This window comes from Miscanthus floridulus, chromosome 9 (assembly GCF_019320115.1).
Source record: "Miscanthus floridulus cultivar M001 chromosome 9, ASM1932011v1, whole genome shotgun sequence".
Classification (NCBI taxonomy): domain Eukaryota; kingdom Viridiplantae; phylum Streptophyta; class Magnoliopsida; order Poales; family Poaceae; genus Miscanthus; species Miscanthus floridulus.
In genome coordinates, this window is record NC_089588.1 from 3,777,981 (window position 1) to 3,787,822 (window position 9,842).

The window sequence follows — 9,842 nt, forward strand, 5'->3', positions numbered from 1 at the left end:
CTGAGCTGTTGTCGACTTTTCTTCCTCACCCTCGTGAAGAAAAATTTGGGGACGATTAAGATTGGGCAAATGGGTAATCCCCTCCCCGTACCCTTTTACCAGTGTGTATACCCGTTACCCTAAGTGGCGTTTGGATACCAACTGGGTTTGGGAAAGGGATATGTAGATGGATATGAACAGGTGGGTTAGGAGAGGGATGCTCATATTTCATCCTTTGTTATATTTGGGTTTGGTTTGGTTATTCAATGGGACCCACTATATATATACGAGAAAAAATAAAGACAAAACTATTGCTCAGCTAAGCTTTCCTTCTCGGCTTCTCCGCCCAAATTTCCACCCATCTAGTCGAAGCAGCAGGAAAAGCACCGCCACAGTCGAGCGTTGCGCCACTCCCTGGCCCTGGGAGATTTAACTTTTTACCATTATAAGAATCGCCACCTCCTGAGATCTCACTTCAATGGATGGCAATACGATTTTAGCACGCAACGGAGAGAAGAGATACAGAAATGCCACATTTGCACTCATGGCACGACAGCGCGTGAGTCCACGTCGGATCCAAGGCAGCAAGGGGGTGGCAAATGACCGTGGCTACCCCAACCCTCTGCTGCTAACCTAGGCGGGCCGCACTCAGTCGCCTCGCCCAGCCCATTTCCCCGCTCGTTCTTCGTCTTCCCGGTCTCGCCGTAGCCCTCCGCCGCCACCGCCTTCCTCTCCCGGCTTTCTCGATGGAGCATTGCTCGGAGTCGTCTGGAGGTGGACGGGCAAGGAGCAGGCTTCACGGTGGCCCGAGCACCCGCATTGCCTTGGTCGGTCTCGATCCCATTGGTGAGCTCAGCGGTTTCCCATTGATCCCTTGCCCGGATTGCCATCTTGCTCGAGTGGTGGAAGGGCGGACCAAGAAGAGCAGTGAGAATCATGACCGTCTGTACTTCAAGTGTGCAAGGAATGGGGTGAGTGGTCTCCTGGATTTTCCTAAATTAGCACAGTTAGGGTTCTAATTTGTGTCATTTTTTAGTTCCCTAAGTTGTATGGGTACTATCGATTCGAGAAGCAGTACTTCTAGCATTTGAAGGATCTCGGCATCGTCATTATTCGACCATCGAACTGGGCAGAGGTGGTGGAAGAAGAAACTTCAGTGGGGAGTCCAGATGGTGACAAGCAGCAGAGGAAGGAATTGGAGCTCAAGCTGGAGAAACTGATGTTGAAGATGAACATGTTCATTGCTTGTGTTGTATGTGTTGTCTTTGGGTGTGTAGTGATGTATGCTGTAATGAAGTAATGGATGAATCAAACTGAAAAATATTGTCCCCATAATTTTATTGGCTAGATGGATGAATGAAACTGATGGATGACTGAAACTGGATGGATGAATGAAACTAATGAATGACTGAAACTAAAATGATGAATTGACACATAATTCATAGAGGTAGCTTAAGGTCACACATAACAGGTTGCTTAAGGCCACACATAATTCACAGAGGTAGCACAAGGGTTTCAAGTGGCACATAACTTAATAGAAACCATAACAGGTAGCTTAAGGCCACACATTACATCACAGTAGCTTAAGGCCACACATTACATAGTCATTTGGCCACTTACATCACAATAGCTTAAGGACACACATTACATAGTCTTGTGGCCACATAAAGCACATTACATGTTCAGGTGTTTCACTTTTTCTTCCATTTCTTTGCTAGAGTCTTCTTTCATGGACTCTTCCTGACCTTTGATGCCAGCTGCTTCCTCCTTGGTGTCATCTTCCTTGGAGCACCATCAGCAGGCATGTCTTCAATCTAGTTTACAATTTGCAAATCAAGGCTTGGAGGTGTTCTTGGGCTTGATGGTGGAATTGTCTCCAGTGGTGGCACATCCAGGAGATGCCTCTCAGCTTGTTCTGCTGCTTCTACAGCAGCAGCCTTATCTGCTGCTTCTGTAGCCTCTCTTGCTGCCTTTGCAGCTGCCTCTCTAGCCATTGCTGCTCTTGTCCTTGGTGTTCCTTGGTCTGTTGGTGGCTGGTCCTTCTTGGCCTTCTTTCTGCCTGGTCTAGGTGCTGTCTTCTTGGTCCTCTTCCTGTAAATAAACACCACAGTTGTTGCTTATTTGTTAAAATAAGATAACAATTCAGTATTTACCTTGTCTTTGTCCCTGTCAGTGCACACCTCCAGCTACCACTTCCGTGGCCATACTCACCACAGCCAGTACATTTTACCTGCCTAGTTCTTTTTCTAGTTCTTTCAGTTGGAGATAGGTACCTGCTCTTCTTCAATCTGCCTGGTTGTTTTTTCTTCTTGGACAGTGGTGGCAACAACTTGAAACCCTTATCAACCTCAGGCCATTGGTCCCTGTCAGTGATGTTTGGGATAATACCATGGTAGGCAGCCTGAAACTTCTTAATAGAGTAGTATTTGTCCACATATAGGTCCATTTGGGGCTGCCTTATAGTGGTGATGACAGCCAGTGCATGTGGGCATGGCTTCCCAGTTACCTGCCATTATCTACAGGTGCAAATATGCTTTGTAAGATACACAACATGCCTCCCCACTTCTTCATCTTTGTATATCTCTATGACTTTTGCTTCTTCTGGATGCCCCTTGGTCACTTTGAGGTGGCCTAGACCCTTGGAAGCTACATTGAGCTGGTGTATGACAGCAGGTAAGGTTTCTCCAGTCAAGGCAATGGAGATCTTCCTTCTCTTAGCAAACATGACCATTGTTTTCTCCCTGATAGTATCAGCCAAACAATTCATAGGTGGATCCTTGTGTTCTTTGATCCATGCATTCTAGGACTCAGCTAAATTATTGTTGATGTAGTCACATTTGATGTCACTGCTGAATTTGCTCCTAGCCCAGAGTAGGTTATGGTGCTCTTTCAACCAAGTAAGCACACCAGGGCTAGCTGCACAACCTTGTCAAAGAAATACTTAAATTTGTGAGGAGTATAGGCCCTAGCTGCAGGCCACATGTTTTTGGCATAGACATCTCCACTGTAATATTTCTTCATTTTCTCCATCAAATGTCTGAAGCACTCTCTCTTCTCACACTGAGGCCACACTTGAGCCACTGCTGCCTCAAGACCCTTGCAAGCATCAGTGCATACTGCTAACTTGTCCATAGGTCCAATTGCTTTGCTATGCTGCTCCATGAACCAGATTCAGTTTTCCTTGGTTTCTGAGTCAAACAAACCAAATGCTAAATGATACATCTAGTTATGACCATCTAATGCTTGGGCTGAGGGCAAGTGGCCATTCCACATCCCATTAAGGGCTGTGGAGTCTATACTAATGTATGGTCTACATCCATGTCTAAAACCATCTATGGCTGCCTTGAAACAACAACAAAATCTGCTGAAATGAATCTTCCCATCAACTTCTTCAGTAGCTATCTCAACTATGGTACCCAGTGATCTCATCTCTACCTCTGCCTTAAATCTATACAACCAATCAAAGGAGTCATCCCACTTACCAAAAAGCTTGTTGGCTGCTCTCTGTCTGCCATACACTACAGTTGGTAGGGGATCTCAATCTTGTATTTGGTCTGTAGCTCCTCCTGCACTTCCTTTGGACCCATGTTTGGCTTCTTCTTGAGTAGTGGAATGGACCTCTCTGCCACCCAAGCTTGTGAGGCCATCCTACCAACCACTCTACTTCTAGAGGCACAATTATGCTGCCCTTGATTTATTTGCACCTACACATGCACAAAACAACCAAACATAAGTAACTAGACAAACATAATAGCCAGACAGTTTAAATGAAACAAAACAAATCTATAAAAAAAATACCCTGACACTCCCATCGTGTTGGGTTCTAGCTCTAATAATCCAAGGACATCCAAGAGAAGCATAGTTTCCCCTAAACCTTGATGTATCAGAGTGTGCAGTATGAAGCTCAAACTCCTTGACAATTGCATGTTGTCTCACAGCTAATCTGAAATCATCCATAGAAGGGTAAGAAACCCCTACAGACATATCTGGATTATCCATGTCCTAATCAAACACTGCCTCCTCACCCACATGATCATCAACTGGTACAACTCCTTTTGCCATATCACTCTACATCTCAGCTGTCATGGTAGGGATAGGCACAGCTTCCCTAGCTGCTTCATCTACTCTTTCATCTGCTGCTTTGAAACCCATTGCTTCATACACTTTGTCCTCATCAGCAACTTCCTTGGCCTCTCCATCCTCATTAGGCTCTGCCAATATAGTCAACTCAGCCCAATCAACCTCTTCTGCTTCTTCCACTGACAAAGATGGAGGTGGAGAGCTGCCGGTGTCACCACTGCCTTCTACATTATCAGGAGCAGCACTGCCTTGTGCATTACTAGGAGCAGCACTGCCTTGTGTAGAAGTGACACCAGATGCACACCTAGCACTAGAGCTAGCATTGGCACTTTGAGCATGTTTGCTGACTACATCCACTACAAGCACAGCTACCCTGTCATCCCATCTATCCTTTATTAGCTGCTCAAAATGTTCATCCCTCCTAACTTTTCATTCAGATTCACTGTCACTGTCAACCACCCAAACATCCAATTTCTGTGAAGGTCCCCAGATTATCTTACTGGCCATTTCATCATGAAATTTAGACAGAGAAAACTGCACAGTCCTATCCAGCCATAGTTCATGCTCTTGCGGTGACATTTCTACTTGCCCGTACTCACCATCAGCAACATACTTAGAAACCTTAACAACTAATCTAAACGCGTTGCCAGGATCAATCCTGACACAATAACGAACAGAAACAAAAATAAAATTGTTAGACACTATCCTACTACACACCATCTTCCCAATCCGGAATCAAAGCGAGGATGAAGTGCACTGAAGTTTAACTTACCAAATAGGGCAACCACTCCAATCAATTGTGTCTCCTTCAATCTCCACCGCAACAGAAGCCACTACATCAATGGCCTACGAAGCAAGGAAGGTGGACAATTTCACCATCACTGGTAGGAACCCTAACCTAACCTACAATCCCATCAAAACCAGTGCAATAAAATGAGCGAGGTGGCGACAATGGCGGTCCACACGTACCTTCAATCCATCGAGAAAGTTGGGAGAGGAAGGAGGGAGAGGAAGGCGGCGGCGTCGTCGGATGGCGGCGGCGGCGGCGGAGGGCTACGGCGAGACCGGGAAGACAAAGAACGAGCGGGGAAATGGGCCGGGCGAGGCGACTGAGTGCGGCTGAAAGTGCATCTAGCCCTTTAGTGGGTTTTGGATGATTGAATGACAACGTGATTAAAGGACTAACCTGTTTGCTAAGTGTAAACAGGTAATAGGTTATCTCACAGGTACTTAATGAAAGCCAAAATGACGTGTTGTTGTATAAACAATCTAGTTCAAGCACAAGACAACAATGCAAATGGAATTCATGTGAAGGCTTATTTCCTGTGGGATTTCCATGTGCTATGTGAAAGCAAGCTCATGATTATTAGTTAATGAGACATGAGGGATTGCATATGGAATGGTCTCATATTTGAAGCTTGCTAAATTAAAATAAAAAAGATAACAATACATATGAATGGATGATTCAACACAAGATGTGACTTGATGGCTTGAGATGGTGAAGATAGCAAGGAAAGGCTTCGAGGTACTAAGCAAGGGTGAAGGGCAAGCGACGGCTTGGCAGCCAAAGAACCTAGCTAGGGTGAAGAAGAAAGTACTTGCATTTAGTTGAGGTACTAATCAAGCTAAGATGGTCATATTGATGTGAAGGATCAAATCTATAATGAAGTATTTGATGGAAGTGACTTGATACATTTGGGATTATTCAAACTTGATGAATGGAATCAAGTCACATGCTCAAGATGGCTATGCTCAAGTGAAAAGATCAACATCAACATTTTAGCACCCTTACTTGATGAAGATTGGAAGGGACGGCATCAATTCAAAAAGAACAACTCAAGTGGTACAAATTCATATTTCCGTTTATCTTGAGTTTAATAGGTATGCCGTACTATTAAGAGGGATGCATCATGTTGATAGATAATGTTTCATAAGTGCTCAAGCCAACCCATGTGAGTTTTGAGTATTTGAGCGACAAAAGTGCTAACTGATTTTCTTGCTGGTCTGGCAATACCGGACGTGTCCGGTATTTGTCCAGCAGCTGTAAACCTGTTGTTCTCGGGTTGGTTCATCGGGAGTTCCGACGTAGGTCGGGAGTTCCGACGGTCGGGAGTCCCGGCATAGGTCGGGAGTTCCGACGTGTCGCACTTCGACCGACTTGGAGGGTTCACTGTCCTGGTCATACCGGACGTGTCCGGTATTCATACCGGACGTGTCCGGTATGGATGACCAGAAGCCAACGGCTAGTTTTCAAAAGCCGTGAGGGTCGGGAGTTCCGACATAAGTCGGGAGTTCCGACGGTCGGGAGTTCCGACATATGTCGGGAGTTCCGACACCTCAATAACTCTAACTCAGTTACATGTTTTTCAAAATTACTAAGGGTCGGGGGTTCCGACTTGAGTCAGGAGTTCCGATGGTCGGAAGTCCCGGCGTTCTTCGGGAGTTCCGACGCCTCACAACTTCACTGTAACTTAGTTACCGTTGACGCAGTATGAGTCATACCGGACGTGTCCGGTATGCATACCGGACGTGTCCGGTATTGCAACGGCTATAAAACGGCTAGTTTTTCAAGGGGGCTATAAATACCCCCAAGCCTCCACCTTTGGAGGCTGCTGATTCTGCTGAGATAGACACACGTTTTTGAGCCTTGCCAACTCTCCCAAACCCTCTCTTAGTGAGTGTGTGATCCAAATTACAAAATCAATTTGTGGGTTAAGAGAGAATTTGAAAAAGAGAGCAAGCCACCACTTGAGCACTTGTGCATATTGTCAATCTCGTGATTCGCATTTGTTACTCTTGGACTCTTCGGTCCTAGACAGCTAGGCGTCGCCGGAGAGCAACCGAGAGATTGTGGTTGCTTCAGAAAGTTTGTAACGGTCGATTCCGCCGCCTCGGAATCATTTAGTGGAAGGAGGAAAAGGAGTTGGAAAAGACTCCGGCTAGAGTGACCTTCGTGGTATCCTCTAGGGCTGACCTTCGCTGGGTCGCCCGCAGCCCCCTCAACGGAGAGTAGGACTCAAACGAGTCCGAACTTCGGTAAAATAAATATCGTGTCTTAATTCGCATTTCATTTGATATTTGTGTTGCTCTAGCTGTTCTGTAGGTTCTCTGTGTATATTGTCATCTCCATTAGGTGCCTGCAGTTTGGTTTGAAGATAGAAATCGAATGGAGCAAGTTCGGGGCCGATCTGCAGAAATCGTGTATACCGGACACGTCCGGTATTCATACCGGACACGTCCGGTATTTCCAGCCTGCACTGAAAATATTTATTCTCTGTTCTAACTTGGTGTTGCAGGGTTGTAGCTTCTAGATATATTCTTTATACCTTGTTTACTTTGTGGCTAACTTGTGAGGGGTGGTAGTACTCTTAATTTGGAGTTTCCATTTTGGAAACTCCCCTTTCTAATTGTTTCCACATTTAAAGGTGTTAATTTTCAAAAACGCCTATTCACCCCCCTCTAGGCGACATCCTAGGTCCTTTCAATTGGTATCAGAGCGAGGTTCTCACCTAAAGCTTCACCGCCGTGAGAAAAGGATGTCGACGCCTATCGAGTTGGAGCCGGTGCTTCTCCAAAATGATGGTTCAAACTTTCTACCTTGGTCAATACATGTACTCAATGCTTTTAGAGATATTAGTCCTCTTGTTGAGCATATTGTGGATGCAAGCATACCTCTTTCTATAGTTGATTGGAGCAACTACAAAAATTTATCAAAAGAGGAAGAGATATGCGTGCAACTCAATGCTCAAGCTATTAATATTATTTTGAGTACATTAAGTGTAGAGGTTCAAGATGAGGCAATATTCAATGGACAACCACCTCCGGAGAGTGCTCATCTCATTTGGACTAGACTTTTTTATTTATATGGAAAATCCAAATGTGATGATGCACTTGAGATCGAGTCAATGGAAAGTATGTCCATTGTGTCTTCATACAGCGAAGAAGCCTCACAAAACCTCAAGAGTGCCGAGCCGGAGCAAGAAGTGCAAGCAGCGCATGACCTGCTGTCTGCCTGCATGTACTGGACGTGTCTGGTATGCCTACCAGACGTGTCTGGTATGGCTGAGGCAGCAGACCAGCAAGCAGCTGTTTGCAGCGATGCTCAAGCCCGATGGCGACCAAGTGATGAGTCAACCTCAGTATCTCATGATACTCATCACTTGTGTCTCATGGCCAAGAAAAGCAAGAAGAAGAATAACAAGAAAGATCAAGAAAAGGAGAAAGCACAAGTAGATGATCAAGATAAGAGTGATGTTGAAGTTGAAGACAACTACAACCTTGATCATCTCAACCATAAAGACAAGTTCATCATCATGAAGATAGTTGAAAAGAATGATGAGCTTGAAGAAGAGATTGAGAAGCAAGAGCAATCGCTTCAAAATCAAGAAAAGTTTCTCATCTCCAAATTGCAAGAGCTAAAGGCCATAAATGAGAGGTATGAAAAATTATCAATTGAGCATGCTTTAGTTACTAACTCCTCTTCTAGTGTTTCACAACTAGAGAAGGAAAACTTTGAGCTCAAGGCAAAATTAGATGAACTCTCAAGCAAATATAATGTGCTACAACCAAACTATGTTCATCTCAAGTGCTCTCATGAAGAATTAGTAGAATCAAGCATCATGCTTGAGGTGGCTCATGAGGTTGTGATTACAATGGTAAAATCATCTCAACCTCCCACTCACACACTCACTTGTACACAATCTCAATTGAATATTTCTTGTACTAATGAGTGTGCTTCTCAAGCAAGCCAATCTTCGATTGAGCAAAAATTTATAGAAAATATAGAGCTTAAGGAAGAAGTGGAAAGGCTAAGAAATGATGTGATTCGATTGAAGGGTAAGGAGAGAGCACAACCTTCTCAAGATAACCGTGTTAACATGGTGAAGAAGCTTGAGAAGGGTTCAAACCGTGCTTCCTCCAAAACCCAACAAAAGAATCACATCTCAAGCAAGGCCAACACAACCAAGAGCAAGAAACATGGAAAAAGGTTATGCTATGGTTGTGGATTAAATGGACATGAGTGGGTCATGTGTCCACACAAGAGTTGGGCCAACAAGTGTGAAGTGGCCGAACAAAAGGCCTCAAACAAGTTGGCCAACCAAAAGAAAAGTGATGGACAAAGCACTTGTCTCATGAGCAAGAAATTGGGGCATCCAACCAAGAAATGCCCAATGTACAAGGAGGCAAGAAAGGAAGCCCAAGTTGCAACAAGAAGATGCTATGGATGCAATGAGATGGGCCACAAGGTTGATGGATGTCCATACAAGCAAAACAAGCATAGAGCAAACAAAGGTCGCATATGCTATGCTTGTGGAAGAAAGGGGCATCTAAGCTATGAATGCCCAAATGGTAATGCTCATAAGCCGAACACATTTGTTTATAATGATATGCTTAGGAAGACCACAAATGGAGTTAGCACTAGCAAGGTGATGTGTTCACCACAAACTAGTGCTAAAGCCATTTGGGTACCTAAGCACTTGTTGACTAACTCAAAAGGACCCAACAAGAGTTGGGTACCAAAGTGTGCTTAGGTTAATGATGTAGGTACTTGGTGATGAGATGAAGCTTTCGGGGTGGTTGAGCAAGTAAATTGAAAATATTCACTCAATCTATCAATCAATTCTTATCATAATCTCATATATGGTTGACCCGATGATAAATCAATGACCATATCGTTTACTTCATCTCTACCATTGGTAACAAGTACCTAAAAACCTTATAGGATAGCCACTTTGTGTTTAGTGCTCAATGGCTCACAAATAAGCATATTTAGTGAAATAATT

The 9,842-nt window shown here is 44.4% G+C and overlaps 1 pseudogene; it reads right to left on the reverse strand.

The window, feature by feature from the left end:
- Positions 1-1,793: 1,793 nt before the first annotated feature.
- Positions 1,794-4,779, reverse strand: LOC136479082 (uncharacterized; annotated as a pseudogene).
- Positions 4,780-9,842: the final 5,063 nt, after the last annotated feature.